Genomic DNA, 19,601 nt, shown 5'->3' with positions numbered 1-19,601 from the left:
GGATTTACCAGCCTGCCATCAGCTGGGATACCAAATGTGACTTGTTGAAAGAGCACGGGCTTGGGAGAAGGAGGACTTGGGTTGTGATGCTGGTTCTGCAACTTACCTACTGTGTGACCTTGGGCAAACTTCTTAACTTCTCTGTGTCACCAATTACCTCATCTGTAAAATGGGGATTAAGACTGGGACCCTTATGTGGGACCACCTGATTACCTTGTATCTAGCCCAGAGTTTAGAACAGTGCTTGGCACATAGTAAGCGCTTAACAAATACCATAAGTGTTAGTAAGCCGTGTGGGAAGCAGCGTGGCTCAGTGGAAAGGGCCTGGGCTTCGGAGTCAGAGGTCATGAGTTTGACTCCCGGCTCTGCCACTTGTCAGCTGTGTGACTGTGGGCAAGTCACTTAACTTCTCTGTGCCTCAGTTATCTCATCTGTAAAATGGGGATTAACTGTGAGCCTCACGTGGGACAAACTGATGACCCTGTATCTACCCCAGCGCTGAGAACAGTGCTCTGCACATAGTAAGCACTTAACAAATACCAACATTATTATCTTTGCTTACCAAACTAAAACGGATCACCAACGGATGGAGAAAAAAAATTGCCTTATATCTTCCCCACACCTTAAGCTCTTATCATTGAGAAGGAAGCAGTTAAATTTCAATCTGAAATCACCACTGCCAGATTTTTTATTTCCACAAGTAATTACTGCTCAGGGAAAATGGGGACGAGGAAAATTCAATCTCCCCACAGCCCCTCTCCTAGAGCCTCTTAGTTACTGCATCATATTTACCAACATAATTTAAATCAAGCATGAAAAGTGAGTGAAATACCAATAGTTGTGTTATTCAGAGTGCTGACCAAAGAAATAATGGAACAACTAAATATCATGCTAGAGCCACCCTTCTTTCCTATCAGCAGTGTGGTCTTCATTAAAACAGAATGAGGGAAAGGATAAGGGAGGAGGTAAAAGAGATGAGGAGGAAAGATGAGGGAGAAGAGAAGAGGATAAGAGAGGGGAAGGAAGGAGGAATGGAAGGAAGGGAGGCATTTTCTCAAGACTAGCTCACCGAGAAAACTGTCTGGATCCACTACCAGAACAAATGCAGGTGGAGGTGGGACTTTCAAGGAGAGATGTGTCCATGGCGTCGTTATAGGTCGGACATGACTCCACGGCATTAAACAACAATAATAACAATTCCATGTAGCAAAAACCTTCCCAAGTCATTTGATTTACTTGTTATGGAGACGTGAGTTCTAAAATTTGTGCTGAAATTGCCATGTTTCTCCTTATATAGCTACAACCTGGTTAGTGCACTTAATTCTTTCCATGAAAAAGGTTTAAAGCAAAAGAGGGCTAAATGAATTAGTTTTCCATAGGAAAAATAGACTATGAGTTCATTATGGGCAGGGAATGCATCTACCAACTCTGTTATATTGTACTCTTCCCTAGTACTCAATACAGTGCTCTGAATACAGAAAGTGCTCAATAAATACCATTGACTGACTGATCACAGCTCTTATGTCTTGTCTTATGCTGTTGAGTCATTGCTGACCCATAGCGACACCATGGACACATCCCTCCCAGAACACCCCACCTCCATCTGCCATCGTTCTGGTAGTGTATCCATAGAGTTTTCCTGTAAAAATACTGAAGTGATTTACCAATGCCTCTTTCTGCACAGTAAACTTGAGTCTCCACCCTCGAATCTCTCGTGCTGTTGCTGCTGCCCAGCACAGGGGAGTCTTGACTTGGAGCAGATTGTCTTCCACTCGCTAACCACTGCCCAAGCTAGGAACGGGATGGGCAGGCCTCTGCTTGACTCTCCCTCCCAAAGTCAAGATTGGTAGAGAACTGGAAACTCTCCAGGTGTGACCCTGAGAGAGAGAGCTCTTATGTACCGATTTGTAATTTATTTCTGTATATTAATGTCTGTCTCCCCATCTAGACTCATTGTGGAACATGTCTACCAGCAATATAACTCTGTGATAATGTACTCGCCCAACCTTTTAGTACAGTGCTCTGCACATAACAAGGACATAATACATAGGATTGATCGATAAACTGAAAAATATAAATTGCATTAATGCTTTCCCAAGATCCAGAAAAAATGACCAGTGTAGTATAAACATATTAAAAACTTGATTCAAACACAATATAGTTACATGGTCCAATCACCATGTAAATCTACACCAAGAGTAATAAATTAATCACTCAGTGATATTTATTGAGCATTTACTATGTGCAGAGCACTATTCTAAGGGCTTGGGAGAGTATAATTCAAGAGAATTAGCGGACACATTCCCTGCCCATAATGAGCTCACAGCCGAGAGGGGGAGACAGACATTCATATGAATAAATAAATAATTTATAATACATAATTTAAAGATCTATACATAAGTGCTGTGGGGCAGGAGGTGTGGCAAATATCAAATGTGGGCCTCACAAGGGACAACCTGATTACCTTGTATCTACCCCAGCACTTAGAACAGTGCTCGGCACATAGTAAGCGCTTAACAAATACCAACATTATTATTATTATTATTGTTATTATTATTATTATTAAATGTCCAAAGGTCACAGATCCAAGCACATAGATGACATGGAAGGAAGAGTGAGCTGAGGAAAAGGGAAGCCCTCTTTTGTAATTCTTAGACTTTGAATCCCATTTTTTATATGTACATGTGCAATTCCTCAATTTTCAAAATGGTGCTTTTCACATCTTATTCCAGCAAAAAGACATCTTGGGCTCAAAAACAGACATCTGACATTATCTATGCTAAATAGAGCTGTGCACTGTCTACTGTGTATGAGAAGCAGCATGGCCTAGTGGCAAGACCATGGGCTTGGGAGTCAGAAGACATGGGTTCTAATCTTGACTCTGCCACTTGCCTGCTATGTGACCTTGGGTGAGTCACTTTAATTCTAGGTGGCTCAGTTACCTCATCTGGAAAATGGGGATTAGGACTGGGAGCCCAAAGTGGGACAGGGATTGCATCCAGTATCTACTCTAGAGCTTAGAAAAGTGCTTGGCACCCAGCAAGGGCTTAACATGAACCATAATTATTATTACTATTGCTAAACGGGGTTCAATTCAAGTCAGTCTAAATACTTCAAAGGGAGGTGAAGGAAAGTCCTTATAACAAGAAAAACTTGGAAAAGTTAAGTCATAGTGAGAGCACTGTAAGAAATACTGATATTAAAATTTAATATCATAATCATGAAAGAGCACCCTCAGAAGAACATTACTCAGTATCTCCAGTTTGGAAATGCCTTAGCATCTAGAACTTGAATAATGATCTAAATGGAGCAGATCTTTTGCCCAAGGGTGAGTAGATTTTCCATAGTCTCGGTGCCCATTTATCGAATGGCCAATTATTTAGTGAAGGATCATAGCCCATTGCCTCATAAATAAAGAATAATCAATCAGTGGTATTTGCAGAGTACTTACCGTATGCCTAGCATTGCACTAAGCACTTAGAAAATGCATTATGACAGCACTGCAGATGATGTGATCCCTGCACACTAGGAGCATATAGGCTTTAGAGAATATGCACCACAAAGCTGTGCATAAACATTCAGTACGATTAAACCCTGGTTAGTGTTATTAATGAGTTCCATGAAAATAGAATATGAAGCAAAAGAACATTAAATGGAATATAGTTTCCCATTGGAAAAATATAAAATGGATAAATATGCTTCCCAGATTCCCCCAAATTGACTAAAACAATAAAAATGTAGTAAAACAGATAATAAAATACTCAAAAGACTTACACGATCCAGTAGCAATGTCAATATGCACCGATAATGATGGATTTTCAATTAGTTTGTGTACATATGTAAATACAGTATTTACTTTTCAGGCTTATCTTTCGAATTCTATTCAACACAGGGGAACTTTGTACTAACAGATTAGACGTGTTATGCAAAATAACTTTAATTACTCTATTCCAGTCAAGCAACATATTCCAAGGAGAGGGAAGGAAAGTGCTTCACTGAAGGTAAATTTTGCTGACAAGCAAGAGGAAGCTGTAACACCTTCATTTAAATCCCACAGTGCTCTTTCTAAAGAGCACTTTAAGACGAATACCCTAAGGGAGGATTACTGTAGATATAATAATAATAATAACAGTATTTTATGAAGACTGTGAGCCCCGCGTGGTACAACCTGATGACCTTGTATCCTCCCCAGCACTTAGAACAGTGTTTTGCACATAGTAAGTGCTTAACAAATGCCATCATTCATGCTTATCTGTTAAGCACTTACTATGTCAGGCATTGTTCTACATGCTGGGGTAGATACTAGATAATGGAGTTGGACACAGTCCCTGTCCCACACAGGGCTCACAGTCTTAATCTCCATTTTATAGATGAGGGAATTGAGGCACAGAGAAGTTAAGTGACTTGCCCAAGGCCACACAGCAGACAAGTGACAGAGATACATTAGAACCCAGGGCCCTCTGATTCCCAGATCCGTACTCTATCCACTAGGCCATGCTGGCTTCTCCAATAGATATTATTATCATTAACACTTTAAGAACTTTAATGTATTGAGCTAGGCCTTGTAGAGTCAAACAATGGTATTTATTGAGTTCTTAGTATGCACTGAGCACTGTACTAAGCACTTGGGGGAGTACAATACAGCTCATAAGAGACATGTCCCTGCTCTCATAGGAAACAAGCCACCCCAAGGTCTGCCTGCCTTTGACTAGACTGTAGACTGTAATCTGTTCAAGTGCTTAATATAGCGCTCAAGTGATTAGTAGCAGCATGGCTCAGTGGAAAGAGCCCGGGCTTGGGAGTCAGAGGTCATGGGTTCTAATCCCACCTCCCCCACTTATTAACTGGGTGAACTTGGGGAAGTCACTTCCCTTCTCTGGGCCTCAGGTACCTCATCTGTAAAATGGGGATTAAGACTGTGAGCCCCATGTGGGACAACCTGATTACTTTGTACCTCCCCAGCGCTTAGGACAGTACTTGGCACACATAATAATGTTGGTATTTGTTAAGCGCTTACTATGTGCCGAGCACTGTTCTAAGCGCTGGGGTAGACAGGGGAATCAGGTTGTCCCACGTGGGGCTCACAGTCTTGATCCCCATTTTACAGATGAGGGAACTGAGGCACAGAGAAGTTAAGTGACTTGCCCACAGTCACACAGCCAAGTGGCAGAGCTGGGATTCGAACTCATGAGCCCTGACTCCAAAGCCCATGCTCTTTCCAGGACTTAACAAATGCCATTATTATTATTATTAATATTATTACAGTGCTTTGCACACAGTAAGAGCTCAATACGACTGAATGCACAGTCCTCTAGACTATAAACTCATTGTGGGCAGGGAATGGGTCTACCACCTGTTATATTTAATATGTATATATAACATATATATATTTATATATATATATATAAGCGCTTAGTACAGTGCTCTGCACACAGTAGGTGATCTATAAATATGATTGAATGAATATTTTGCTCTCCCAAGAGCTTAGTGCAGTGCTCTGCACAAAGTAAGCACTCAATAAATATAACTGATTCATTTTGAACTTGCTCAGCTTTTTTTGCACCACATCCTGTCTCATTCAAGGATCAGACACTTCTGTAAGGTCAATTCATATAAAAAAGCATCCTTTTAATAAAGGAGGAGTTTGAGTAGAAAATGAGAAGAAAACGACAATGAAAATGCATTAATCTGACAAGGAGTTAGGGCACGGTGACACTTTTTGTATTATTCTGACACTTGGATTTATACTCTTAATCACTCCACCCGCAGCAATTATTCATATTAATGTTTCTCTCCACCTCTAGACTGTGAACTCCTTGTGGGCAGGAATTGGGTCTACTAACTCTGTTGTACTTTATGTACTTCTCCAAGCACATAGTGCAGCGCTCTGCACAGTGAGCACCCAATAAACAGAGGGAGCTGAATGACAGTTAAAGATAGAAATATCAAAGATGACCAAGTTCAGACTTTTAGATTGTACTGAAACTAAGGAGAAGCTTGGAGAAAAGAAGGAAAAAGTTGGAGAGGCAGCATGGCGTAGTGGATAGAGCACAGGCCTGGGAGTCAGAAGGTCATGGGTTCTAATCCGGGCTCCACCACCCGTCTGCTATGTGGATTTGAGCAAGTCACTTAACTTATCTGTGCCTCAGTTACCTCATCTGTAAAATGGGGATCGAGACTGTGAGGCCCCACATGGAACAGGGATTGTGTCCAACTGATTTCCTTGTATCCTCCCCGGGGTTTAGTGCCTGGCACATAGTAAGTGCTTAACAAATACCATAAAAATAATTATTGTTATTAATGACAACCCCAGATTTAAGATAACCCCCAACAACATCCAGGAAAAAATAATTTTACATAGACCAAGTTTATACAAAATCTTACTATCATTTCTATGATCATCAATGTCACTGCATAAGTTTTAAATAAATAATCACTAGCATTAACATCTCCCCCTCAGGATCGCACCCAGAGAGTTTCCAGTGCTCTACCAGTCTCGGATATGGGAGGGAGATTCAAGCAGAGGCCTGTCCATTCCATTCCTAGCTTAGGCAGTGGCTAGGGCATGAAAGACAGACAATCTGCAGCAAGTCAAAACTCCCCCATGTTGGGCAGCAACGGCATGGGAGAGAATAGAGGGTGGAGACTTTAGTTTGCTGTGCTGAAGGAAGCAGTGGCAAAATACTTCCCTATTTTACCAAGAAAACTCTCTGGATCCATTACCAGAGCAATCGCATATAGAGGTGGGGCGTTCTGGGAGAGATGTATCCATGGAGTCGCTATGGGTGAGAGACAACTCGACAGCGTAAGACAGCAAACATTAACATCATCAATAACACTAACTTCACTATACTTCCATCAGTACTCCTCAAAATTCCCTACATATAACCTTTCTCAGAGACAGAAAGAGACAGAGACGTCACTGCAGAAAGACACCCGCTCATACGTAGGCAGAGATATATGGGCACATGCCTATAGATATGCACATTCATATAGGTCCTCATGCAGAATTTATTCCCACATTTATGCCAACTTCTGTAGGAGGTCAAAGGTTGCCTCTTACCCATTATACTAAACTCTTTTTGGTCAGAGAAAATGTCCACCATATTGGTTATATTGTACCCTCCCGAGCGTTTTCAGTACAGGTCTCTGCACATAGTAAGCACTCAGTAAATATGATTGATAGATTGATTTCCCTGTGTCCCTGAACTGGCCCCAGTGTGATTGTAGATTATAAATTCCTTGATGGCAGGGATCGTAACTATCGATTATGTTCTATTGTACTCTCCCCAAGTGCTTAGAACAGGGTTTTGCACGCAGAAAGTGCTCAGTTAATGTCACTGATTGTTTCGGCATCCTTTAGTTATCTACATAAGAGCAACCCTGGGTCCAAACAGATTAGCTTGTATCTACCCCAGTGCTTACAGCAGTGCTTGTCACATAGTAAGAGCTTAACCAATACCATCAGTACCTCCAGGAAGATAAAATAAGGTTTACCTTTTATTTCTTGGGTCACTATTTTAAGGCAAACCTCTGTTTTCTGCAAAATTATTTCTGATCGATATATGGCCTGTTAGAATCAGTAGGAGAAGATTGTTTTTAAAACTTTGTGGCCCAAAGAAAACATGTGTTTGAGAACTACTTAGATGTATTTGTTCTATAATTTCATAGGGGAATGCTTCAAAATTATACCAAATTAATTTATCTAATTTATTTAATTTCATCCAGTGAAAACAGTAAAAATAACATATGATTTTGAAAGTTATGATCCCCATGCTCTAAAACAACCACTTCTTATTTGCTTTTCTCAAGATCAATGAGCTATGCTACTTTCCTTCATCCTAGGCACTTCAACTGGGTGGGCAGTGTGGCTCAGTGAAAAGAGCACAGCTTTGGGAGTGGAAGAACCTGCTTTCCAATCCCCATTCTGTTTGCCTGCTGTGTGACTTTAAGCTAGTCCCTTAACTTCTCTGTGCCTCAATCAATGGTAGTTATTGATGATTTTGTGTGCAGAGCACTGTACGAAGAACTTGGGTGAGTACAAGCACTTAGTTCAGTGCCTAGAGTACAAGGAGCAGTAGTGTAGCCTAGTGGATAGAGCACGGGCCTGGGAGTCAGAAGGAGCTGGGTTCTGATCCTAACTTCACCACGTACAAATAATAATGATATTTGTTAAGCGCTTACTATGTACCAGGACTGCTTGGACGCAAGCAAATCATGGTGGACACAATCCTTGTCCTATATGTAGCTCACAGCCTCAATCCCCATTTTACAGATGAGGTAACTGGAGCCCAGAAAAGCAAAATGACTTGCCCAAGGTCACACAACAGGCAAGTGGTGGAGCCGGGATTAGAACCCATGACCTTCTGACTCCCAGGTCTGTGCACTTTACACTATGCTATAATGCTGTGTGACCTTGGGCAAGTCATTTAAATTCTCTGTGCCTCAGTTACATCTTCTATAAAATAAGGATTAAGATTGTGAGCCCCATGTGGGGCAGGGACTGTCTCCAACCTGGTAATGTTGTACCTACCCCAGTGCTTAGTACAGTGCCTGGCACATAGTAAGCGCTTTAAAAATACCATTATTAAAAGAGTGGCCCCAAGTTGCATGAGTTGCCGCTATGTGTCCACTTATTCTGTTGTACTGTATTCTCCCAAGCCCTTAGTACAGTGCTCGGCACATAGTAGGCGCTCAATAAATACGATTGATTACACTCCCCAGCAACAGCTGCTGTCAACTGTGGCCAGACTGAGCAGGTTTTTCCCTCCCCTCCCTTTAGTAGAGCCTGTTGTGGGAGTCTCCAGTATGTGATTGCCAGGTAGAACAGCTCTCCCATTCTTGCCTGGGTGCATGGAAAGTGCAAAATAAAGAATAAAGACACATTCCCTTCCCTCAAAGAGCTTACAGTCTAAAAATTCCCTTTCCTCAAAGAGTTTACAGTCTAAAATATAAATAAACCCTACAGTGAAAACCCTATGAAGTATAAGGTTGCAAATATAAAAATATACATGTTGACAGATAGATACGCACATACATAAGAGTCCTGAGAATGGGTAAATAACTGGAGGGAACCATGGGGTCAAGGGAGGGCTTTTGTTTGTTTCTTTTTGTTGTTTTTTTGAAGGTTAGGGGATGCTTGAGCATGTTGGAAAGCAGTGAAGAAGCCAGTGGAAAGTGAAGAGTTGAAGATGGAGGTCAGGAAGGGAAGAAGGGTTTGGGGGGTGGCAGGTGCAAAGGGATTTTGAGTGGAGGAGAGAGATCTCCTCTTGAGATGCTGCTGCAAAAGATGGGAGAGTCAAAGAAGGGGCTGGAGGAGAAGAACTGGTGAGATTTTAGGGAGGTCACACCTGATGGTTTCAATTTTATCAGTAAAGTATGTGGCCAGGTCATTAGGGACAAGTGATGGGTGGGGGGGCAGGAGGAGGGACAGTCAGAAAGGGGTTTTGAGGAGGGAAATGCTGCGTATCCATCACCCCATCAAGCAGAAATTCCTTACCACTGGATTTAAGGCACTCAATCAGTTCTCCTCCCCCTATCTTACCTCACTACTCTCCTACTACAACCCAACCTGTACCCTTTGCTCCTCAAAAACCAATCTACTCACTGTACCTCAATCTTGTCTCTCTTGCTGTAAGCCACTTGTTCATGACCACCCTCTTGCCTGAAACTCCCTCCCCGTTCCTATCCTACAGACAATCACTCTTCCCATAATCAAAGTCCTACTAAAATCACATCTCCTCCAAGAAGGCTTCCCTGACTAACCTGTCATTTCCCCACTTTATTCATCCTTCCTTTTGTGTCACCTAGGCACTTGGGTCTGTACCTTGTAGGGTCTTGATATTCACCCTTTCCCCAGCCCCACAGGTCTCAGGTACATGTCCTTAGATCTGCTGTTTCCCCCATCTGTCCTTTATTTTAATGTCTTTCTCCCCAACTAGATTGTACACTCCTTGAGGGCATGGATCATGTATACTTTCAATCATTCAATCATATTTACTGAGTGCTCACTGTGTGCAAAGCACTGTACTAAGTGCTTGGGAGAGTACAAAAAAGGAACAAACTTTACTGTCGTCTAGCCTCCCTGCCATAGTGGATAGACCACAGGCCTGGGAGTCAGAAATTCATGGGTTCTAAACCCAGCTCCTCCACTTGTCTGCTGTGTGACCTTGGGCAAGTCACTTCACTTCTCTATGTCTTAGTTACCACATCTGTAAAATGGGGATTGAGACTGTGAGTTCCATGTGGGACAGGGACTGTGTCCAACCCCATTTGCTTGTAGCTACCCTGGTGGTTAGTACAGTGCCTGGTACACAGTAAGTGCTTAACAAATACCACTATTATTATCATTTAATATGGAGGTCTTGATTGATTAAGTGCTCAATAAATACCATTGACTGAGTGACTGAACTTGACCAACCGCTGCCATTGGTCTGCTGTGTGACCTCAATCAAGTCACTTAACCTCTCTGGAGCTCAAGGAAATATAGGTAGGTACCTTAAAGGGATTCTGTGAGGATAAAGAGAGATAATCAATAATATTTGTTGAGCACTTAGATAATCAATGCTATTTATTGAGCACCTTCTGCATGTAGTGAAATATGTGCTCTATTATATATACTATATATATATATTTTACCTCTCAGGGTCTCACCTGGAGAGTACTCTACCAGTCTCGACTATGGGAGGGAAAGTCAAGCAGAGGCCTATCCATTCCATTCCTAGCTTGGCCAGTGGCTAACGAGAAGGCGGCAATCAGCTACAAGTCAAAACTCACCCCTGCTGGGCGGCAGCAGCAGGGGAGAGAGTCAAGGTCAGAGACTCAGGTTTACTGCGCAGAAGGAGGCTATGGTAAACTACTTCTATATTTTTACCAAGAAATCTCTGTAGATACACTACCAGAATGATTGCAGAAGGAGGTGGGATGTTCCGGGGGAGATGTGTCCATGGCGTCACTCTGGGCCGGACATGACTCGACAGCATAAGACGACAACAACAATATATACTTTTTATGCCATATTAACCACAGTTCCTTATTTATCTTCATTTTGATCTTTATGTTAATATTATTATAGTATTTTTAAGAAAACTACTATTTGCCAAGCACCGTAATAAACTCTGAGGTAGATACAAGATAATCAGTTTCCATATGGGGCTCATGGTCTAAGCAAGAGGGAGGACAGGTATTGAGTTTCCATTTTGCAGATGAAGTAACTGTGGCACAGAGAAGTTAAGTAACTCTCCCAAGGATGCACAGCAGGTAAATGACAGTTGTTAAGTTTTCAGTTTCATTTCTCCTGTTGTAGCTATTACCAGTCTCCTCTACCCCTTTTAATTTTACACTGTGAGTTCCCCAAGCCACAGGGATTAAGTCTAATTCCCATCTGTATATTCTTCCCCAGCACTAGTACAGTGCTGGGCAAACTGTAAGAACTTAATAAATACTATTACTACTACTGTTTGGTGGAGTACAGTAGAAGAGGAACTCAGAGAGTTGGGAAAAAAAATTTGGAAAAATAAAAAGCCACTTTTACATTTAAGGTCATATTATTATTACTGCCGATTATGTGACTCAAAGATCCCCCTTGGGATGGGCAGATCAGAATCAGGGCCAGAGCAATGTAGACAATGAGGGAGATGGCAAAAAGATCTGTTAATAATAATTATGGTATTTATTAAGCACTTACTATGTGCCAAGCACTGTTCTAAGGACTGTGGTAGATACAAGGTTAACAGGTTGTCCCACATGGGGCTCACATTCTTAATCCCCATTTTACAGATGAGGCAAATGAGGCACAGAGAAGTGACTTACCCAAAGTCACATAGCTGATTAGTGGAGGAGTCAGGATTAGAACCCACGACTTCTGACTCATGCTCTTGCCACTAAGACATGCTCTTGTCTCCAGGGCCATTGCAAATGCTCTTAGGGGCTGAAAATGGAAGAGTTGGTGTCAATAATGATAATAATTAATTTACATCATTAGCAACTGCATTCTCCTCCCCTCTATTCCTTTCCCCAGGAGCCATCCCATTTTTCTCCTGCTCCCCATGTCAATAATAATCATAATTGTGGCATTTGTTAATCACTTACTATGTTCCTGGCACTGTACTAAGCACTGGGGTAGATATAAGCAGATCGGGTGAGACCCAGTCCCTGTCCCAGATGGGGTTCACCATCTTAATCTCCTTTTTTTTTTGGTGAGGTAACTCAGGCATGGAGAAGGGAAGTGACTTACCTCAGGCCACACAGCAGACAAGTAGCAGATCTGGAAATAGAACCTAAGACCTTCTGACTCCCAGGCCCGTGCTCTATCCGCTAGGCGACACTGGTTGAAAAGCACCTGCGGCTTCTCACCAGACTCTGGGCCCTCTTGCCCGGCCCTGAGTTGGATGGGGGAGTTGAAGCAAGAAGCTTCAAATTTGTTCTCTTTTTATTAAAAAAAGACAGAAAATTAATCCACCAAGGCCAGTGGTGGTCTAAAACAAGAGAGCACTGCACCCACTTCCCCCCTTCATAGAGCTTGACTTGGTGGTAAGAGCCCCAGCTTGGGTGTCAAAGGTCATGGGTTCTAATCCCAGCTCCACCACTTATCAGCTGTGTGACTTAGGGCAATCAGTTAACTTCTTTGTGCCTCAAATACCTCATCAGTAAAATGGGGATTAAGACTGGGAGCCCCAAGTGGGATAACCTGATTACCTTGTAAGAACCCCAGTGCTTAGAACAGTGCTTTGCACATAGTAAGTGCTTAACAAATACCATCATCCTTATTATTATTACGTTGAGTCATAGTTCAACCCCTTCTACTAGGGATCAGAAGAACCGATAGTAAGCCCAGACAAATTCGTAATGTAACTAAATCTCTCTTAATGCAGATCACACCCTTGCCACGGACCCTTTCGTTGATCCCGGCACTGCCACTTGTCAGCTGTGTGACTGTGGGCAAGTCATTTAACTTCTCGGTGCCTCAGTTCCCTCGTCTGTAAAATGGGGATTAAGACTGTGAGCCTTATGTGGGTCAACCTGATTACCCTGTATCTACCCCAGCGCTTAGAACAGTGCTCTGCACATAGTAAGTGCTTAACAAATAACATTATTATTATTATTATTATTATTATCCTATCAAATTCCTCTCTGGGCAGCTGCCTGCTTTCCATCAGAACTTCCTATTTCCTTTCAGGTCCTGGACTTCCTGTAATTTGTTGAAAGTCACACAAAATGCAGCAGCAGAACAGGAAACAGAATTCAGGTGTCCTGGCTCCAAGCCCAGATTTCTGTGAACTGAGAGCCTAAAGTGACACCAGCTGGGTGAAAGTTTGTGTGTGTTTGACCTTAGCAACAAGGGTATGAATGTGTGTCTTTGTGTGTATGTGTGTAAACACACACATATATATATATATAAATGTAACCGGGTGTGAGAACAGGTAACTCAGTGTAAGCTGTCTCTCCCTTACCTCTCTACTCATTTCTACTTCCCTGCCTCAATTTGAGTTTTGCTTTTCCTAAGCAAATTTTTCCACTGTACCTCTCTCTCATCCTTTACCTGTTCTTTACCCTTTTTTCCCCTCTTCCCATGCGGACTCCCCCCGCCCCCCGACCAGATATCCATATCTCAACCCCCAAAGTTTTAATCCAACTTGTCTCCTACCAAGGAGAAGCACGTAGCTTCTTCTCTTTTGGAGTTCACATCAACCTTCTTAGGTTTGAAAAGCTTCAGAAGTCTCTCTGGAAACTCAGTGACCTTCATTTGGTGCTTCTCTTTCAGAAAGGGAGTAAATCAACATCCCTCCTCCTCAGGCTGGATAAATTTTATACCCTTACCAAATCAGTATTGTCTAGTGAGAAACAGTGTAGTCTAATAGAAAGACTACAGTCCTGGGAGTCAGAGGAACTGGATTCTAATCCTGACTCTGCCAGTTGCCTGCTGGGTGACCATGGGCAAATCATCTCACTTCTCTGTTCCTCAGTTTCCTCATCTGCAAGATAGAGTTTCAATGCCTGTTCTCTCTGCTACTTAGACTGTAAGCCCCATGTGGGACAGGGACTGTGCCTGATGAACTTGTATCTACACCAGTGTTTAGAACTTGGCTCACAGTAAGCACTTTACTACCACAATTATTATTATTACAGCAAAATAATAATATAAAAATAATTGTCATCTCCCTGGAGACTAAAATAGTGCCTATTTCACTATTTAACATGTAGGAATTGTCAAGAAATCCTATTACTTCAAGATCCTGTGCTATAAATTATCAGTGAAGAAAAAATTGCAATAGCCAGAACCAATCATGTCATAAAAAGAGCTAGAAATGGTCTTCCACATAATAATTATGGCATTCATTAAGTACTTACTGTGTGCCAGGCACTGTACTAAGCCCTGGGGTGGATACAAGCTAATCAGGTTGGACACAGTCCCTGTCCCACATGGGACTCACAGTCTCAATCTCCATTTAACAGATGAGGTAACTGAGGCATAAAGAGGTGAAGTAACTTGCCCAAGGTCACACAGCAGACAAGTGGCAGAGCCAGAATTAGAACCCATGACCTTCTGACTCCCACACCTATGATCTGTCCACTACGCCAAAATAGCTTCTCTTTCATGAGTGTGACTCTGAAAATACTATTTTTCTTTTGTCACTACATTTCTCTATTTGGTCTTCATTCAACATATTAGAGAAGTGGCATGGTATAGTTGACAGGGCATGGGCCTGGAAGTCAGAGGGTCATGGGTTCTAATCCTATCTCCACCACTTGTCTTATGTGTGACCTTTGGCAAGTCACTTCACTTCCCTGTGCCTCACTTACCTCATCTGTAAAATGGGACAGGATTCCTCATGGGACAGGAATGTGTCCAACCCAATTTGCTTTTATCCACCCCAGTGCTTAGTATGGTGCCTGACACATAGTAAGCACTTAATAAATACCACAGTTCTTATTATTATTATCATCATTATTATATTTCCCTGTGTTTTCATCTAGGCTCTTCGGATAAAAGAGTTTAATCATTTCAATTGGTTCTGAAATCAGGTCATGTCTACAGCCTTTCCAACAACACAGTCTTCCCCTGTGGACTGTGAGCTCATTGTGGGCAGGTAATGTGTCTGATGTTATACTGTAGTCTCCTAGGCAGTTATTACAGTGTTTTGCACACAGTAAATGCTCAATAAATACAAGTTGAATGAAATACAACGGAATGACCACTTAGTGTATCTAATGCCATCTAGATGTGGGGAGAGAAAGAGGGCAGGGAGATGGCACCTTCTAAGACACCAGCCTTGTACCACTTTCTGGTCAGCAGTGTTCTCCCAGTCAGCCACTATATCAATCAATCATATTTATTGAGCACTTACTGTGTGCAGAGCAATGTACTAAGTGCTTGGTAGAGTAATAATAATAATGATAGTATTTGTTAAGCGCTTACTATGTGCCAAGCACTGTTCTAAGCACTAGGGAGGGATACAAAGTAATCAGGTTGTCTCATGTGGGGCTCACAGTCTTAGTCCCCATTTTACAGATGAGGTAACTGAGGCACAGAGAAATTAAGTGACTTGCCTAAAGTCACACAGCTGACAAGTGGCGGAGTCAGGATTCGAACCCATGACCTCTGACTCCCAAGCCCGGGCTCTTTTTCCACTGAGCCACATGTTCCCAGCCCACCACGAGTTTACAGTCTGGATTTTAAGGTCTAAGTCCAAATCTCCGTCCTGTAAGCTCAAAAATATAGCAGTTATGCTAAAGGAACCCTAATTCTGGGGGCCCAAACAGAATTAGGGTGGAATAGCGAGGAGATAAAGGTTATAAGACAGGGCCAGAGACACAGCGTGGCCTAGGGGAAGAACACAGGCTTGGGAGCCAGAGGGCCTGAGTTCTAATCTCACTCCACCATTGCCAGCTGTGTGACCTTAGACAAGTCACTTAATTTCTCTACCTCAGTTTCCTCATCTTTAAAAAAGGATTCCATCTCCATTCTCCCTCCCTCTTAAACTGGGAGTCCCACATGGGACAGTGACGGTGTCCATTCTGTTTCACTGCATCTACCTCAGTGTTGATTTCAATGCTTTACTCATAGTAAGCGCTTAAAAAGCATCACAATTATTCTCATTAAAAGGGAGCGGAGCGAGGTGGGAGAGTGGAGAGGGAAGAGGACAGAAAGGGGGGAAAGGAAATAGGGAGAGAAAGATAAAACTGGGGAAAGATGAAGAGAAGTGGAGAAGGAAAGAGGGAAAGGGGAGGAGAGGGGATATCTGGAAAACTTTAGTTGAGCAAATTTCTCTTTGTGGTTGCTTTATTTCACCCTGCCAAGTCAGCAAGGCTTTTCAAAGATTCACCACCAGAGGGCAGTAAAGCAAAATTGATTTTTTTTAAAATTTCTTTTTTTTCGAAGATCAATAACCAGGAGTGTACTTTTTATAACCAGGAGTGTACTTTTTATTCATGGCTGAGAATCTTCACGTTTAGGGGGAAAAAAATCCTTCCTCTTATTTTAACCATATGTTGCATCAGGTTTTTACAGCACATAAAATATACCAGGCTGAGGCATGTTATTTTAGGAAAACTGCTCCGTTTTTTAACTTCAGACGGGAAAGCATAGATGCAGGAAAGTGAAAACAGGAAACTGTGAAGATAACGTTGTTCCTCCACCTTAAGACAACAGCAGGAAGCAGCGTGGCTCAGTGGAAAGAGCCCGGGCTTCGGAGTCAGAGGTCATGGGTTCGACTCCTGGCTCTGCCACTTGTCAGCTGTGTGACTGTGGGCAAGTCACTTCACTTCTCTGTGACTCAGTTACCTCATCTGTAAAATGGGGATTAACTGTGAGCCTCATGTGGAACAACCTGATTACCCTGTATCTCCCCCAGCGCTTAGAACAGTGCTTGGCACATAGTAAGCGCTTAACAAATACCAACATTATTTACACAGTGTGCACCTATTTTGGAATCAGCAAAGTCTAGTGGAAAGAGATTGAAAGGGTCTCAGAATCAGGAGACTTAAGATCTAGTCCCAGCTCGGCCACAGAACTGCTATTTGAACAGGTCATGTAGCCTTTCTATGCCTCAGTTGCCTTATTTGAGAATAATAATACCTGCCTCTCCGTATCTCACAAGGATAATGTGAAGGTAAAATGAGATCATTGATGTGAAATCATTTTGGAAAAAAAGAATGATAATATTTTGCATTATTATTGTGGCATTTGTTAAGCACTTGCTAAGTGTCAGGCACTGTACTAAGCACTGGGGTAGATACAAGATAATTGGGTCCCACATGGGGCTTACAGTCTAAGTAGGAGGGAGAACAAGAATCCCCATTTTGCAGATGAGGGAACTGAAGCACAGAGAGACCAAGTGACTTGCCCAAGGTCACACAGCAGATAAAGAACAAGGATTCAACTCAAGTCTTCTGACTCCTGGGTATGTGCTCTTTCCACCAGACCATATTGCTCTATGAACACGCTGTATTATTTCAATCATGAACTGAGCAGCATGACAATGAGCTGGTGAATCTTTTAAAGTACTCCTGTCATCAGAAATATCCCACCAGTTTCTACAGCAAAGCAGGGATAGCCCCCAGAATCAATCTTTTTGGGAAAGTGGCTGAATCCTAAAAATCCCCATCTTCTATCCTCCAAACACTTGAGTATTCCAAAGTTTCCATTTCAGAATTGGTAGTCCTATTTCTCTCTGTCTCCCTTTTCTTCAAATTATTTTTTGCCACTTGTTACCTTCACTCCTTCTTTGGAGGCTGTGACCCCATCAGTGGGCAGGAATTGTCTCTATCTGTTGCCAAATTGTACACTCCAAGCGCTTAGTACAGTGCTGTACACATAGTAAGTGCTCAATAAATATGAATGAATGAATGAATGAATGAATGAATGAATGAATGAATGAATGAATGAGGCACAGGTGGCCTTTCCTCCTTTGTGGCTTATCATCTTTTTCCATAGATCTATGTTTGTCACTATTTCTGAAGTGACTATATTTTCTCCCTAATTTTCCACTGCTGTCTAAGTTTTGGTTGGTCAAGTCAGGGTCTTCAAGCTGGGCCTCTGATTGGCCAATAAGTCACATCCTTACTCATGAAGTCCTTTGCCAGACTCTGCTGTCCATATTGCCAGGGAAATTCATTCATTTTCATTTACAAGCCCTTGGCTATCACTGGATTAATTCATTTCCAAATGCTAGTGAAGTCGAGAATTTCCCAGTCCTACTTTCATGCTACAGATGTTCATTCATTCATTCAATAATATTTCTAGAGTGTCTAATATGTGTAGAGCACTGTACTGACTACTTGTAACATCCAGAAGAAGAATAAGTGCATTGCTACACTGGGTGTTTACTGGGTGCAGCACACTCTACTGAGAGTCTAGTTTGTAGAGAATTGTACTAGACTTGGAAGAACACAGTAAAAGGAAAAAAAGTGCCCTCAAGGAACTTACAACATTTTGGGGAAGAACAGGCAGACACAGGTTGTAATATTTACAATAAGAGCAGGAGAAATAATATAGACTCAATGGGTAATTGCACAACTTGGAAAAATGGATAAAAGGAATAAATGAATGGAGTTTGTAAATCCATGTAAACACACATAAGTACTAAAGCTGGAGACATTTAGCTACTTTTTTTTTCATGGGGGGAGTGGGGATTTTTTTATATATAGACACTGAAATAAATTATATGTAGAAGGAAGAAGGAAAAGGACATATGTACATGAATTAGTACTTAAGTAGTAGGGAAACAGCTGAGAAGCAGTGCGGCCTAATGGATTGAGTTCTCTGGAGTCAGAGGACCTGAGTTCTAATCTAGTTCTGCCACTTGTCTACCAGGTGACCTTGGACAATTCCCTTAACTTCTCTGTGCCTCAGTTCCCGACTGTAAAATGGCAAAAAATGGTGATTAAGACAGGGAGGTGCATGTGGGACAGGGACTGTGTCCAACCTGATTATCTCGTATCTATCCGAGAGCTTAATACAGTGCTAGGCAGGTAGTAAGCACTTAACAAATATCACAATCGTTACTAGGGAATGTAATATATAAACATTAGTGCTACCAGAGGGTGTGAGAATTCATGTGCTCAAGGTGGTGGTTGGGGGAATACCTCTAATATACTAAATAAAAATAATAATAATAGACTAATAAAAATCACCATTTTTCTCTTGCCTCCTGGTATCTCCATGTGGATCTCTCCCGAGAACCTCAACCTTAACCTTTCTAAATTTGAATTTTAAAAAAAATGCAGTTCATTAAGCACTTACCATATGTCCAGCACTGTTCTAAGCACTGGGGTAGATACAAGCTAATCAGGTCAGACCCAGATCCCAGTTCTCCCTGGGCCACAAAATCCAAGTAGGAGAGAGAACAGGTATTGAATCCCCATATTACAGATGAGATAGTTACAGATTAATTAAGTGACACAGCAGTTAAGTGGCAGAGCAGGGATTAGAACCAAGGTCTTTCTGACTCCCAGGTCTGAGCTCTATCCACTAGGCCACACTGCTTCCCCAAGAACTTTTCATCTTCCCTCCTAAGCTTTCCCCTCCAACTAGCTTTCATTTCTCTGTGGATAACACCACAGTCCTCCTTATCCCAAGGCAGCCTTGATTCCTTACCATC

The sequence above is a fragment of the Ornithorhynchus anatinus genome, chromosome 3 (assembly GCF_004115215.2).
Source record: "Ornithorhynchus anatinus isolate Pmale09 chromosome 3, mOrnAna1.pri.v4, whole genome shotgun sequence".
In the NCBI taxonomy this organism is placed as follows: domain Eukaryota; kingdom Metazoa; phylum Chordata; class Mammalia; order Monotremata; family Ornithorhynchidae; genus Ornithorhynchus; species Ornithorhynchus anatinus.
Note: the sequence above shows the minus strand (reverse complement) of the source record.